Source organism: Pygoscelis adeliae, unplaced genomic scaffold, assembly GCF_000699105.1.
Source record: "Pygoscelis adeliae isolate BGI_AS28 unplaced genomic scaffold, ASM69910v1 Scaffold72, whole genome shotgun sequence".
NCBI lineage: Eukaryota > Metazoa > Chordata > Aves > Sphenisciformes > Spheniscidae > Pygoscelis > Pygoscelis adeliae.
In genome coordinates this window covers 53,319-70,291 of record NW_008824286.1, presented here as the reverse complement: position 1 = coordinate 70,291, position 16,973 = coordinate 53,319, and the positions used below count along the sequence as shown (strand labels likewise).

General features: G+C 37.9%; 1 protein-coding gene across 1 annotated transcript in view; it reads right to left on the bottom strand.

The window, feature by feature from the left end:
- LOC103912416 (ubiquinol-cytochrome-c reductase complex assembly factor 1) overlaps positions 1 to 16,973 on the bottom strand; it is a 46,705-nt gene that overhangs the window by 5,897 nt on the left and 23,835 nt on the right. The window lies entirely within an intron of this gene.

Genomic DNA, 16,973 nt, shown 5'->3' with positions numbered 1-16,973 from the left:
CAGTGGCAGCCTAAACTAAGATAATGAAGACTCCTCTGTATTTTAACTATTAAGCAGGTTTTCCAGACCTTGATTCATTCACACAAGCCTTTTAGAACCTCGGAGGTTTTTCAACGTTTTTTCTAAAGCATGGACTCCAGAGCTGGACGTGCTATTACAGCAGAAGTACTGTAATGCTAAAAATAGAGGCACCATCCCTACCACTACTCCTTACTTAGTTGTCAGTATTGACTTTCTCATTCAGGAATCACATGAATTCTGTTTCTACAGCATCTCACTAGAAGCTCAGACTTACTAGTTTTTGACTATGACTAAATTTCTTTCAGAGTTTGTGATGATCCAGCTACTTCCCCTTATGCTCTAAATGTGACTCAGCCCAAGTTCCACACTGACTTTTAACTAAATTTAACAGTTGCTTAAATATTTGCTGGTTTGGCCTAAGCCACCCATTGGCTTGCAGAACTGACCCCATGTGAGCTTAAGACAAAACCAAAAGAGATCAACTGCTAGGTCCAGTGATGGCTGAAATACCTTGCACGCATCTCCCTCATACAAACTCTCTATTCCTTTTGCCTTTATTTTTTACTTCTATCAACAAAATGATTTAATAAACAGTTCCTCTCCTGAGGGCTAAGCTACACTTCAATTGGTAAAGCTTCTTCTTTGTATTGACTCTCATGAGAGATCTAAGAGATACTAAGCATTTCTTTTCTACAGATCTCGCATAAAACAAAAGTATAAATGACAAAGATAATTACCTTCATACCTGCATACTAGCAGAACACATGTATTTTACAAAAAAGAAACTGCAAACAGGAATACAGAGTAGGACATCAGTTCTACTACAGAATAAGCACTGCTGTCTTTGATGTACAGCTTATCACAGGCTAAAGAAAAGCTATGAAAACTCACGTATCTAAAATCTTAATACTTACGACAGTGTGAACCACGTCCTAAATACTCTTAGTATCCTTAAGAGTACTCACCTTGGTAATTATGCAACAGCTTTTCTATCAAAATATGAATGAGTTTTTGTCATGCTAGCAAATCTCCAGTTCAAATATTCTTCCATTAAACCACTATCCTTTTTCATCTGTTGATTTTTATAGAAATGCATACAGTGTAAACACAAGGAAAATTCCTTTTATGTCAGTTACTCATATTTTTCCATTAATATAAACTATTAAAATTCATGCAGATATTTTATAGGCTATCAAGATTTGGAGACTGGTTATTACTGAATGTTTAAAGAAAGAACTAAACATAAGAAATCAGAGGGTTAAATGATGACTGCAACTTCTGTAATGACTTAATTAAATTTTTATTGAGTACATAAACTATGATGTCATTTCTACCCAACCATGCTCAAAGTTTCTATGCATGTCAGAGATCGTGGTTTTTCTCAATAGAACATACTTCTAAATAAGCTGCACTTCTACAGCTCTAATAAGGGGGAGCAGGTCTCATGTAACACACTCAATAAATTATCCTTCCATTTTAAACAAACAAATTCCATGAGTTATTATATATTTGCCACGCACTTTTTATGACATAATAAAAATGTTACCTCAAGGATTACTTAACACATACTACAAATGTTACAGCAGGCAACTGCAAGGGGCAAAGAAAACAAATAGTCCCATTACAGAGACAAGTCCTGGACTATACATCCCTAGGGAAGCAGCTTTCTATACTAAAAACAAAGAGCAGCAGCTTTAAGTTAGCAAGAAATAGATTGATGAAGGAGATAACCAAGTTAAACAAACATGGCAATAAATACATCTTAAAAGACAAACAGTTTAAAATATAAAATATGACTTTGGGGATGGAGCAGTATCTTAGGCAATAAAATTACACTTAAAGGAATATTGCAGTTTCTGAAGAATACAACCAGCATTGGTTAAGTACAAACACTGTAGGAAAAAATCCTTCTTTATAAAACAAGAAAAATTAGTAAATCCAAATCAGCATTTGTTGGAAAAGCTTCCTCTTTTTAAGCTTGTACATGTTCTTACCACTGGCAAGTTTCGTGATCTGGTTGGTCATGATTCTGCTGACTCTTCCACAGTTTGTTATTAAGAAGAAAAACTGCTAGACAATTCCAAGTGAGTAATTGCTAATAACAAGAAAAAAATCAGTAACATCTGGAGCTCTTCTAGGCACTTAGGCCCTTTGCCTTCTTTGGAACAACCCATTGCAGAGCTGTCACCAGAATAAATTTATATACCATCGCCTAAACTGACACACAGAACTATCTTAGTTCAAAACAAGGAATACATTTTTGGTACATCTCTCACATTTACAAGACCTTTAAAAAAAGGAAACGTACACCTAACATATCCTCCTACTACATGTCACAACTTTTCACTGAAAGACTCCATGATCCCACATTCTGCCTGAAAGACAACTACAGCGTATGACTACTGCATTTTCATTATTATATTGCAGTAAGAAACCTCATCTTCAGCCTCAACGAATTCAATACACACCATCCAACAACCAACTGGTGAGGCTTACTGCTATATCAGACAATTTATAATACCAAGTCTCAGTTAAAGTTTTGTATTCTAACAAAATTTCTAGGAAAGTAAGAGCACACTGCTTTATTGTAAATGCGGAACATAGAATAGAATCATAGAATCATTAAGGTTGGAAAAGACCTCTAAGATCATCGAGTCCAATCATCAACCCAACACCACCGTGCCCACTAAACCACGTCCCATGTCCCATACATGACATGTATGAAAATATCTTATGTATGGGCACAGTTTTTAAAGTGAAAGCTGCTATAGGATTAGTCCGTATCAATGTCTTTTGTTGGATCGAGAGCATTCTTTCGTAATGAATCTCTTCCTCATCCCCACTTACCATGCTTTGGTTTACACTGCAGAGAAGCCTCAGCATGCACAAACTGGAGAATGTGCTCTAATGCACTCTACCTGCTAAGAGGCATTCAGCTCACGGGATCAGCCTAGAACCAGCACAAGGTAAAGATCAACCCCGTGGAACACGGACACTGGATCATCAACTGTTTCACTCAACAAATATGTTCCTGTCAGACCACACTAAATGCTAGTGTAGACATAGCTGTGATGTCCACAGGCTACACTATTTGAAAGCACTTTAACAGGAGTTTCTTTCTGTTACGGCTTTTGCCAGCATGTGTTGCACCCTTAAGCTACTTTAACACATTAATCCATCCATAGACTATAAAGCCAGAAGGGACACTTCTAACTGCACCTTGTACAAGCGCTAGTCATTGAATTTCATGCAGCAATTCCTCTCTTTAGGCCATAAGTTATGGTTGAACTAGATTTTTTTATGAAGATATTTCAGCCAGAAGAAATTATTAGATCATAGAACCTGACCCTCTGCATATCACAGACCATTACATTTCACCGAGTTCCCTCTGTACTAAGCTCAGTAAGTTGTGTTTGGCTAAAGCATATCACCCTCACAGTTGAACATGTGTATCTCATTTCATATTTCAATTTTCTGGCTTAAGTTTCCACCCCCTCATTCTCATTATACTATTCCTGCTAGAATCAAAAGCCTCTTCTGCACAATGTATTTGCTCCTGTACCTGTACACAGTAGATATGTCAGCACAGTCATCTTTCCAAACTAAGATTAGGCTCTTTAAGGTAATGTTTACACTAGGTGCACTGATATACTACATCATCAGCGCACTCCTGCAGTGGTCAAAGTTGTAATAGCAAAGTAGTGTTTTATGCTGATACAGTAAAAATTAATCCATCTTTTGTGCAAACCAAGTTCAGCAAATACGAGTACACTTCTGTTGTTATGACTGAGTCTACTCTGGGGACTTCTGTTAGCCGCACTGCCATAAATATCAATCGACTCCTATCGACACTTTTGATTACTGGAGCATTCAATATTGGCAGAAGTTCCTGAAGGAGATACAGGACAAGTCTTTCATGATAAAAAAATGTCACTCCTCAAACATTTAGGCTTTTTTAAGTCGCATTTGGAAAGAATGACTTATATAGTTTACATTAGTTATAAATAATATATAACCACATATAGTTATAGATGGGCTTTTTAAATGTTTGCTGCCCTTTTAATAAACACACATGATATTAAATGGGAAAACCTGCATATAGCCCTTTTATTTCCTCCAAGAACATAACTGTTACTTGTAGGACAGTAATTTTGAAAATGGCTGAGACTGTAGCTAGGATCAAAAAGATTAAATTAATAAAACAGATTAAAAATATCTCTGTAGCAAGGGGCCAAAAAGGCCAGTTCCTTCAGGCAATCTCACATAGTTGTGAAATGACAAAGATATTTTGCAGAAATTATTTTTCCAATCTTCATTTTTTCAGTCTTTTATTAACCACTCTCTTACTTTGTCTGCAAACAAGCTTATTGGCTTGTAATTAGCTACAGCTGTGAGTCCCCATATACTTTAAAATATTAACTTTTCTGATAAATTCTAATTTTCTAAGGAAGTAATTTTGTAATGCACCTCAGCAGATAATTGAATTCAGAGAACAGTCTTTAAAGCCTTCTTCAATGTTCAGTGACAACCTACTTCAATATTGCATTAACCTAGGTTAAATCGTATCAGAACCAGTTCCTGCCAAAATCTTCAATCCATAAAAACATGTGAATGGAAAAAGACTTTGCATGCTCTGCTACCTTCATAACAATTGCATAATCATCAATAACACTCCTTAGAGCATGTTTATTTCAAGCAGACATAGAAAAGTTATACAACATTATCTACATATTTCAACAACAGACGGTCACCCCTAGCTGTCTAGTATCAAGAAAATGAGGTATGTTTATCTTGCAGTCTATTAATTTGGAAACTCTACCATAGTAACAGTTAAAGATGCAGAGTAGGTCACAGTACAATCCTAAATGTATTAAATATATGGGGGCTTATTCCAAATTCCTTTTTCTCTGTAGTACGTGGCTGGCAGAGCTCATTGACAACTTCTCAAGAGAAAGATCAGGGAAAACAGGTCAAATCGCTGTGCTCTCTGTCTAGTTGTGCCAATTCTCTGTAAGGGCGAGCAGTTGTAGAGGGTTTTTCCTGTAATGCCTCTATTAAAAAAACTACTCGCTAAAAGCCTAAAACTGATCATGAATATGTTTCTGCACCAGAATAAAGAATTCAGTCTGATAAACTGAAAGGAAGTTACATAACCAAGTTTAAAAGAGGCACTTGGACAAGATAGTAGTAAAGGTAAGTAAATTATTAAGGTAGATATTCACCATGAGCACTTACAGAGATCCTGTAAAACTCGATCTCTCTACTGAGACAAACCTCAATAACTGTCAGAAAGTCACACACAAGAAACACTGTACTGGATCAGACTGAGGGTCCACCTAACACGCTATCTTGCCTTCAACAGTAGCCAGATATACTGAGAAAAGTAAAAAGACTACAAGCTGATATATGCTTCCTCCAAGCATTCTCCCAACTAATTTGAACCCAGGACAATTCTCAACCCTTGATATTTGTTTATATAGTAACCTTCAAAAGGTCTCTATGTCAAGCAACAGTAAACTTTCTGCATCCACAACATGCTTCAGCAAGAAGTATCCTGGTCTACTACTCATGATGAGAACCACCACCTCCTGTTTCTTTCTTCTGAAACTGGCTCCTGCTAGTTTCATCTGGTGGCCCAGTTTTTTCACTGGATGAGACAGTGAATACACATTGCTCCATCATCTTCTCATGGCACTGAGGATTCTGAGAGTCCATCATATTCCATGTGATAAGATCTGCCCATAGAAACAGACTTAAGATAACTTAATAAAAGTCAAGAGCAACAAAATCCCTGGGATCATAAAGTACTAAACTAAATGAAACGTATTAGATAACATTTAATGGGGCGATGAAAGGTGACATCCATTTTGAAAAGCATTTCAGCAGAACCAGGTAAGTACAAATTAGTAGAAAATACAATAATAAATGAAAATAACAATCACAGATAATTACAACCGGTAATATTCAGTGCTGATAAAGGTACTAGTAGTAGGTGTTAAAAAAAAAAAATCACACTATATAACAATGTGTGCACGTTTAGCAGCTACAATTCCAGAAATGGATATTAAAGACATTTTGTGGAGAAAGCTCAAAAAAATTTCAGTTCAACAATTCAATAGTGAAGAAAGACAAATAAATTTTAGGAATTATTATGAAAGGAATATAGAAAAAAGAGGAACTCTATTCTGCCATAAATCCATAGTGTGCCCACATACAAAATGCTGCACATATTTATTACCTTTTCATCTCAGAACAGATCTAAAAGAAATAGAAAACACACAGAAAAGACCAAGGTGATTAGACATATGAGGAAACACTAGTTATATTCAGGAAGAAATGAGGAGGAAGATGATGGAGAGGTAAAATCATGAGTGGTATTGAGCAGGTAAACAAGGAATTACTGTTCAGTGTTTCTCATTAAAAAAATGTAGAAAAGATGACGAGGAAATGACCGAGTAATACTTTAAAAATAAAAGTACTTTCTCATGCAACACAATTAAGTGGCAGAAGTCATTGCCACAGGACATCAAAGAGCAAAAAAATACAAAAGGGGTAAAAAAGGGACTGCACATTCATAGAGGATTTCTGTTAGTAGATACTAAATATGATGGTCCCCATGCAATTCATATTACTCATTAGTGAATGCCAAGAGAATATACCAGAAGAAATACTGATACACAGTTGTTTCTTATACTTTTTCCCAAATATCTCTGGTCACTGCTAGAAATAGTGCACTGGATCTTCATTTGACATTAGAAGAATGACTTCTGAGTATGTTCAGTTTTGTTAATCTTTTGCTGATCTTTGCAGATATTGACTGTTATTCTCTTCTGTCTGTGTATATCTTCCTGCCCTGACTTGCAGCAAGACAGCCACAGCTCATTAGATGATCCTGGATACCAGTCATCGCGTCACTTTGCTGACTTGATAGGAATTTCACCTGAAATATGCTAGTGCAATTAAAAAAAAAAAATGCTACCTTTACCATAGCTTTTAGTAACCTCACAGGAAGAGGCTTGATTTCATGTAGAAGTAAGAGCAAGAATGATCCTGCTCATACCAAATAGAATGATTCTCCCCACCCCCCTCCACGGAGAATGATCTTTCTCCAAGAATTTGGGACCAGAACAAGTTTCTATTGGATAGGAACAGCAAGTCACCCATCTCCTCTCCAAAAAAGCAAGCCACATCTCTTCTCCTAAAAAACTCTCCACAAAAAAAGAAGTTTATTTCATTTCAAAATAGAGTGACAATTCCTGGAGTCCATACAATTAGTAAGCAATTAACAAGCCTAATCCTTGATGCTAACACCTAGTACTGCTACAACCTTTATCCAGTGACTGAGGCCAGGACAAATGCAAATACTGACTATCTCACTTTCAAATTCATTTTTGTAGTGCCTAGCAGACTGGCTTATTTGTGTTTGCTCCATCAGACTTCCCACTATTTCCTAGCATAGCCCTGTTCATGCATGACCTGTTTGACACTTTCCCATCAGTTCAACATTTGGGTAAAATTCTAATTTGAAGTCACATTGCTTTCACCTTCTACCAATATTCTGCACCTTCTGGTTTCAATCATAAGCTGAGAAAAACCCAATTTCCCCAAGCACTCCTTCTCCCCAGGGCTTCAAACACACGCATGCCACAGAATAGTTAACAGTTAAATATTTTCTTGCCAATATTTTAAGAGTGCAGAAGGTTCCAAATTGCTGGTAAAATAAACAATGCCAGACTGTGAAAACTCCTGCCTGCCATATACTCTGATGTTAACAAGAGTTTCTTTATTACTGTAACCTTTCAGAAGGGAACAAAAATTATTTCTCTACCCTAGTTTTGCCCTCAAGTAAAAGGCAAAGGAGGAAAGCAAACCATGAAAAAGCTGCATGGTAAGATACTGTGAGTTTTCCATCTTACTTCTGTATTTCATTCAGACTTGATGCTGCTGTGAATAAACAAACTTCCAGAAGATCCTAAAAGCATGGGCAAGGATTTTAAGAAGGCAAAAATTTCCTTACATGCTGTTTCCTGAATAACACAGATTAAACCTACATATGGGCCATCTTCCCTCTTGCAAGTACATAACAAAACAGGAAATACAAAAGGGCAAATTTAGGATGCTCTCAATGAGACACATTATTTTCAAGCTCCTCGGTACGCAGCTGTCCTCTGGGGCTTTAGCCACGGACTTCCATCAATTACAGGGTCCCTGCCATTTCCTCACTTTTAAAAAATGAAGTCTTTGAATAGCATCTACAAATAGAAGGAATTGCTAGCACTTTTAGCACAAACGAGACAAATGCCTATGTAGTTCAGGTGACACCCCTTAAAACCACTGGTCATTCACAGGCCTGCCAGCCTTCTGTGACCCACCAAATATATTTGGAGTTATGGAATCCATGCCCAAGCCATCTGAAAACCAATTCTGATCAGTGTTGCTCATTTCACATATACCAAGATTGTACTGACCCCGTCTTCCATCCATGATATCTGTACCACTAGCTGAATCTCCCTTTTTATGTGCAGTCATTCTTGTGGCCACGAGGCCACCTGACTAACTTGAAAATCAACATGATGTATGTTTTGCTAGCAACAAACAGAAAACTCTAAGATCAGATAGGCTGTTATTTTGGTCAAATCTTTTCAACTTTTGCATTATTTCCTGCCCTTTGAATATGGAAACAACAACATTCAAGTTCTTACAGAAGCATAATGATAATTAACTAGTTAGTATCAATAGAGATACAGCAAGTGCTGTGTATGAACAGAAACAGAAGAGGAAGACACAACAACTGAGGGCAGACAAGGGAATAGAAAGAATCTATTGAGATTCCCAAACCAGAATGGAAACCAAAAACACATCAGTTTTGCCTAGACATGTATAAAAGCATCATATGCTGTTGCTTATACTAAAGTAGTAAAAGAAATCCAAGCAAGCAAGCATGAAAGTGAGCATTGGAATTATTGAATGTATTGCATTTGCACTTCCTGACCATTATCATTTATTCTACTACGGGAGGAGTTAGCAAAAGCAGTCAAAAATAAGAGCTTCATAGAACCGCCAGTTTTATAAATGGATAAAATGAGTTCTAACAGGAAAATACAAACCTTTGCAACCCACTTACCTAGCCAGGCTACAAGGCCTGTAGTATGTGCATTGTAAACATCAAGATATTGTGTCTGCAGCAGAATTTAAGACTGACCTTTGAAGGAGTTTGACAATTAAAGTGGCCCAGAGCTGCTTGCAGGAGAAGCTGATCCAGACTGCCAGTACTGGCAGATTGCCAATCTACTCCCCCAGTACATACTACAGGCTATTGAAGCAAAAAACCCCCCACTAGTGGAGACAGTTGGGAGATGTAATGCCACAGTGAGCAACAAGCCAGAGAGATGATCCTTGCAGCAGTTTTCGGAAGACACATGGGTGTTGTCTAGGGTCAGAAAGAGAAAAAGATGAGGCACGAGGATACTAGCGGAGGGAAGCACTGATGATGGCAAATATGCAACTGGGATATCGGATGGGAAAGCAAGCGTTCATTTAAAGAAATAAAGGAACTGAAGAAGAAAAGAAAGATCTGGAGTTGAAAGAAGCACAGCTTCAACATGCAAGGGTGGATTGAAGCAAGCAGACAAGAGGACAGACCCTGAGCTTCCGCTGTGGACCTTTGCAACAGGAGGTTGCTGGATGAGCATGTTGAATAATGGCAGCATGTGACCACTGAATCAGTGAAGCAGCGTGCCAGGGATGGGGAGCAGGCACAAGTGGCGCTGATGGATGTAAAAGGATTACTTGAACATGAAGGAACACAAGGGAAGGGAGAGAGGTGGTGGTGCCAGTCTGACATACAGAAAGGGGTCCTGCAAGGAAACAAAGAGAATTAACAAGAGAGGTAAGAAAAGGTAGAGAGATAAACTAATAACTCTACAAGATAAGAAGTAGGAAGAGAGAAGCAGGTGACGTACTGACAGAGGGGAAATGTGAAAACAGGGGCATACCCTGAAAAGGCAATCTGATATAAGCTCCAGTGAATTCAGGCATTAGGGTAACACAAAAATGACCAAGGACAAGGAGGGGGAAAAAAAAACATTCAGAATGGGTGCAATGAATTAAGACCTTAAGTAGTCGCTTATGTACTGCAAGTAATTGCCAAAATTAGGCATACCTGAAAACAGTAATACAGTCAGCATATCATAAAGCAAAGCAATCAACGGGAAGTAAATTTTCACTGCACCTGACAAAACGAAAGTGTCAAGCAAGGAAGGCAACCCAGAGAACAGGACCACGCTCTTCTAACAGGATAGCAAGACAGAGAGAACACCACTAATTACCACAGTTGTACAGATATAAGCTCGCTGAAGATCCTATTAGCCTGAATGCATTGGCTGTCACTGAGAAAACAGAGAAAAGAATTTCTCTTGCACACTGTGCCTCTTTCTTTCCTGGAAACAATCACTGTAGTCCATAAAGCTGCACTCACATTTTGCTCTCGGAAACAAAGCAACGGAAGTTACTAATCCTTCCCCAAAATAAAGGTTAGAGAAGAGATCCCAAGTACCAAACAGACCTCACTTGTGCCATCTGTGCCCTGTGAAGACAAGTGCAGAATTTGTGCAAAATACAGCACTTCAACCACTCCTTAGTTTACCCAGAATTAGCATTCGGAAGCATTCAGCAGAAGCTGGATGTGTACAGAAAACCGACCAACCTCTCCTTGTCAGCAGCAGTTACCAAACACCATCTGGTACCTGCAACTACAGCCTGCTGATACAGGAGGAAGGGAACAGCCAGAGACACTGCTGAAGGTGGCAGTGGCAGCTGGTGACCTGGGAGAGCCAACAACAGCTGCATAGTGTTTTAATCAAAACCACAACACATGGATGCTGTTGAGTCTGCCAGAGACATGAAAAGAAGTTGTGCAAGGGGAAGGGAATGAGCAGCCTCTCAAACCCCTGCAGCACCTCTGCACCATATCAGAACCTTAACTGATGCGTATGTTATTGTCTTTCAAGACAGGCAGGCACCAAAAACATAAGGAAAAGTTAAGTTATTCATTCTCGAAGAAGAAGCAGAAGGTATCAGTGACATTCTACCAGCAGTGAAAAGCACAAGCAACAATGTGGTTAAAATGTATTGGGAACAACACAGAACCTCTCAATGGTTTGTTTGATCTCAGCTGAGGAATTCTGGGGCAAACTGCAAAAGGACAGGAAGCTGATAATGTAAGTGTCCAAAATATGTAGCATAACAACGTTACTTAACACTGCACTGACCGGAGGCAAATCACAAATTGGATCGTTAGTGATACACAAAGCACTGGCAGGAGCCAGGCAACAGCGACAACATAGCTGCTACCCGTTCTGCTGAGCCTGGAGACTGCAGCAGGTTCTGTAAGGACCCTTCTCCTGTTTCCACCACCATCTCTACACTGTCAGAATAAAAATTATGCAGTTGTGGTGAGCAGTAACTTCATTGCTCAATGTTTGAATTTTGGCAACTACTCTATGTTCTGGAGAGTTTGAGGAACACGGGGCAGCACTTAACACCTACAAGCACTGCACGGTAAAATCGATTTTGGCACATGAGTCCCACCGGTGCAGAACGTGGGGAATAATGAGAAAGGTATTTCTGGAAAAGGTGCTATAAGGCAGCTTCCAGTGAACTTCTTGCAGGCACCAGAGGGAGACCAGGTAACTTTGGCATGCCCCAAACATGCCTGTATTTCAGACAGCCAGGTGTGTTAGTTCCACGGGCACTGGTACTAGAACAACTCCATTAAAAACAACATGAGAAAGAGACTCCTATTTCAAAACTCCGTGACCTGGTAAAGCTAAATTTGCATCGCCATGCGTACTGTTTATTCCAGACCTCATTACAGTCGAGATATTTTCAAGGTAACATTCCATAGATATGCATTTTCCTGCATTATTTAAGTTATTAAGATTTCCAGAATCAAGTTTACTGAATTTACTCTGGAACAGTACCTGATACTATTACTCATTTATGAAATGACAAAATACTGGAAACTTGCTGTGAATTTTCTAGCCCTTTGAGAAAGGATTAAGGGTTGATGAACTATTTCTTTTGTGATGTTCTTAAAACACGAAGTTCAGTTATATCATACAATGCCTGGTATCCTATTAAACAAAAAAAGCACAAAAAACACACTCAGCAATTTTGTATCTCACTACTTTGGCAAGTTTGTTTTTTCTTAAAAAAAGGTAACACTATAAACCAGTAAGATTTTATATATTATGTTTTCTAAATAGTCATTAAAAAACTCATAACATTTTTCTCCTTAAAATGTCCTACTAAAATTATACATTTCAAAATATACATAGACCATTTGAAACTAAAACTTTTCCTCTTTAGTTTTATAGGTTTTTAAAAACCTTTTTCAACTGTACTAAACACTATCCTCTATCTCATATCCCAATCCACTTCCTCAAACAAAATCACTACCTTCTCTATAATATTTTGCTTCAGTACACTTCCTCCATCTCAACTCCCCCCTCCACTGCACTGCCAGAATACTGCACACATGTTCCTTCTGCCCCAGCCCTGCCCCTGTTCTCCCATGATAATATAGTTTCTGTTCTGTGCATCTCAAATTGACTCCATGACTTCCCATCAGATTTTAGAGACAGGCTTGAAAAGGACCCCCTGAGTATTTAAGTACAGTAGCTTCCCACTGTAGGTGAATCAACTGCCAATAGTTCATACAAAGATCAAGTTCTATTTTAAAATTTTATCAGCTTTATGCCCTGTTCTCTCATCTTCTAAAGCCATTCTAGAATCTTACCTATCTCACCCTGATCGTGATTTCTGAGTCTTTAGTTAGAAGTGTCAGACTTTTTGTTCTCCACAGTAAGAATAACTTAAACTGAATACTATCAAGGTTAGGAAGTTTTGTAGCTACTGTAATGTAAAATGGCATTTTTAATCATCTGAAGTCTTCTAATTGTGAAAAGAGTATCAAGACAGAAAATGGTGTTCAAGTTCACAGAGCTAAATTCTGCTCTCAGTTACACTGATGTGAACCATTATTGATTTTGATGGCATTACTTCAGATGTACACCAATGTAACTGAGAGCAAATTATGGGTCACTGTATATAAACAGTTCTAGCTAAAAGTACAACAAAGACTGTATTGTGCTATGCACAGCAGAGCCAATAAACGAATTCAAAAGACACCTAGATGTGTTCCTGGAAAAAAAGGGGGCAGGGGTCTAAGCGGTCTGGTGGGAAAACAGGAAAGTGAGATTAAGATAAATTAAAACAGGTTTGGCATGCTGGGCTTGACAGCCCCTCCTATTCTTATCTCTTTTGCAGCTTTTAGAACATGTATGGTTATAAAATGAATTATTTTGCACAGAAAAAAACTTATTCATTTCAGAAGCAGAATGCCACCACAACACACAACAGAAACACTGTTAAAATGAGCCTACAACAATTTACAAGTATTTGAATAAAGCCTGATGGATCTTTCTGAGACAGCATGTGATTTGCACCCAGAAGTATTAGGATGGGGTTCTTGGAAGAGGTGACGATAACTTTTTTTTTTTACCCTCATATCTATTGTCTGATTATCAGCTGAAATCCCATTCCAGGGAACTCCAGCATCTACAAGTCCTTCTGATCAACTCTGTGGTTTCATCTAAAGGTATTAAAATACACTTAAACTTACAACTGCTTTTATATACACACAGTTACTAAAACACAATACTCAGGTCAGTAAGGTTAATATTCAGGTTGCTGAAGAACTCTGTTAGGAAGACAAATAGCAGCAATTTCTAGCATTGACTGAATTCCCCTTACAAACTGATTCGGCAGCTGCCAGTTTGCATAGTATAAATCTATTCACTGCAAGCCACAAGGTGGAGATCTCTGGCAAAGTACAATCGAAAGGAAGTCTTTTACCCAGCCTAATGTTACTATTAACACTTTGAGCCATTGCATCAAGCCAATTTTTCTGTTTGTTTTTAAAGTTTGATAGAAATGTCACTAGTGGAAAAATTAAGTAAAGAGCACTGGTTAGCCACAGAACTGGACACACCTGGCTGCAAACCCACCAAAAGAAACTGACTTCATTAGTACTAGGGACAGCAGAGTAAAATTTATATCTGAAATATGCCTGCACCAGTAGAATTTGCTGAGGCCACAGGCTCTCTGTGTGTTTTTACAGCTGTGTCAAGTTTTGGTTTCTGACTCTTGCCGACATTCAGGAGTGCTGAAGGAGCTCAGGCTAACAGGTCCCAAAACTTTGTAGCTGAGATTTAGATCTCAGCAATTTTAACAACCAGGTTTTGAAATAACACAAACTCCATTTGGAGTTGGAGCTGATGTAAATTAGTAGTTAAAATGCCTTACATTCTATCACTTTCGGCTCCAATGAACTTGTATATTTAAGAGCAGATGGCATATTTTAATAAAGCATCAATATCAATTCAAGAATATAGTATCCATTTTCTGCATCAAGTGTTGGAATTGTTGCTAGATATGGAAATGAGTTGAAGAACTGCAGCTTTGCCTGTCAACAAGTTAAACTAATTGCATCCAATTAGCAATTTCATACAGGTGCTCTGTCACTTATACCACAATACAGGAATGTACCAATTGTAGTTAAATATTGACCTTTGATACCCTGCATGAAAGAAAAAGCAGGGAATGGAATTTCCTAACCTCCTAGGAGCTATGCAGATGATAACTTAGTGCCCTAAAAGTATTCAGTAAAGCTTCTTTTTAACTTACTTCTGAGAAAGGCTCAGATTCTGAAACTTGAAAGCATCAACAGAGGAACATTACTGTCATCTTTTTATCTACTATAATTATCTTGATACATTTAACTATCTTCTTTTGGAGGTAGAATATATACTGATTGCAGGACTAAATTACTTGAAAATAAATAGCTGTTACACATATTCCTCAATCAGCTCACAAACCCTCAGCTTCTTTTTAAAAGAACCATTAGGGATAAATACATTGAGATTAATAAGTAGAACCTAACACCTAGGGTAACTGCCCTTTATTTATCACTTAAAACTCCTTGCAATTGCTAAAGCTGAGATGTGAGAAAGAGTTCAATCAGAGTACATTCATGTGAAGGGAAGGAAAGTAAGTGAAGAGCAGCGAAGCAGCATGGAAGAAACAGGAACTGCCCATGCAGGGACATGGGTGAAGTGGTATATTAAGCTAGGATCACTAGCACTAAGGAAAACAGAGCAATGACAAGGAGCAAGGGAACAGCTAACCTCTTCAAACATCAATGCATAAATTATTTTCATCTAACATACAATAAATACTACCAGAAGAAACGAAAAAGTTCATTCATCTTGACAAAATAATGACTGAAAGATTAGGAATAATTAAAAGATGAAAGAAAAAAAAAATCACAAAGATTATGAAAGCCCTATGCCTTCACAAACACTATGGGGAAGAGAACAGTCCTAATTTCCAAGTTTACGATCTAGGAGAGTTCACTATGCTTTCTTACACACCCTTCGTGCCCGGTCTAGTTAGCTGTTACCTCTAGAGTTCACATCCTCTCACAAGGAGTCTCATTAAAATCAATGGGCCTCTGTGCAGCTAAACTATATTAAATATACACACAGATGTAACTATTTTTGAGATCAAGCCTTTAAATGTGTACATACTTCATTTAAGCATCAGCTATTGCCACATAAAAGCTATGTTAACACTAGGTAACGGTCAGAAGTATATTATAGGAATCATATTTTTGCAAACTAAGCATGCATGCATTATTACATTGTATGATCACTATTACAAACAAAGATTGCAAAATTTAAATTCAAGGATAAATTGAAAAGATGCCTAACCTGCCAAGGCAGAGAATGAATGGCATTCAAACAACTTAAGATCTCCTTACAGTTGCATCATACAGCAACGATACCATTATAATATGCATATATTAACACTTGAGGCTCCAGATTGGATGAAAACATAAGGACACTGGTGGGTCTTTTTACACTTTGGGGAATTTTGGGGAGCAACGGAATAGTTTAGTTTGCAGAAATGGAAACCCTGTACTTCCCTTTACACAGAGCTGACTGTAAGTACTATCTTTTTTTCCCCTTAAAGTTTACTGAAAAGAAATCTCGATACAGGTCTAACTTGTACCATGCTTCACTTTTGAGTTCTACATGCTTGTAAGGGGAGCAAACAGCTAGCTTTGCTTCTCTTTGGTGTTTGCTTCTGCTTCAAATCCTGCAAGGAAAACTACAAGATGGCATTTGAGGTTAGTTCATATAAGGCAAAATTAGGGTCAAAAGGAACAGAGAAATAATTTTCTGTTCCAAAGCAGCATTCTCTCTGTGCACAGATGGAATCAAAAGATCCCTGAAGAGATTTGGGGGGGGCTTTGGGAGGCGGGGTGTTTGGCTGGGTTTTGGGGTTTTGTTTTTGCTTTTCAAGAACAGCAGCTTTAAATTTACACCTGGAACAAAGATCTGAGCTGTCTCCAGTTCCTACAGAAAGTAGAATCAACCACTGATATGACATGAAAGACACTGGATAAGGACAAAAATGCATAAGTTGTTTCATTCAATCTTTTTCTCTGGTACTATCATCTAATTTATCTAGGCTCACTCACACTGCCTTATGGCATCTGACCAGGGAAGTGGAGATTCCTATATTGGAATTTATGTAAGCCCATTAATATAGCAAGAAATTCTAAGATGCCTGAATTTAGATTTAATCCAAAAGAAGATTAAGAGGATGACTTGTCTTTAAAAGCAAGCTGTAACATAGTAAAGCTATGAAATTCACAACAACTAGGAAAAAAAAAGCCACTGCTGATGGAATAACTGAAGTTACACCAGAATCAACACTTTCTAAAACCACATACAAAATAAAAGATCAGAGAGAAACTTCTTGAATTACTAATGTGATCACATACCAAATCCTAACTCACTGGTTAATTCCCTTGTTTGTCACAA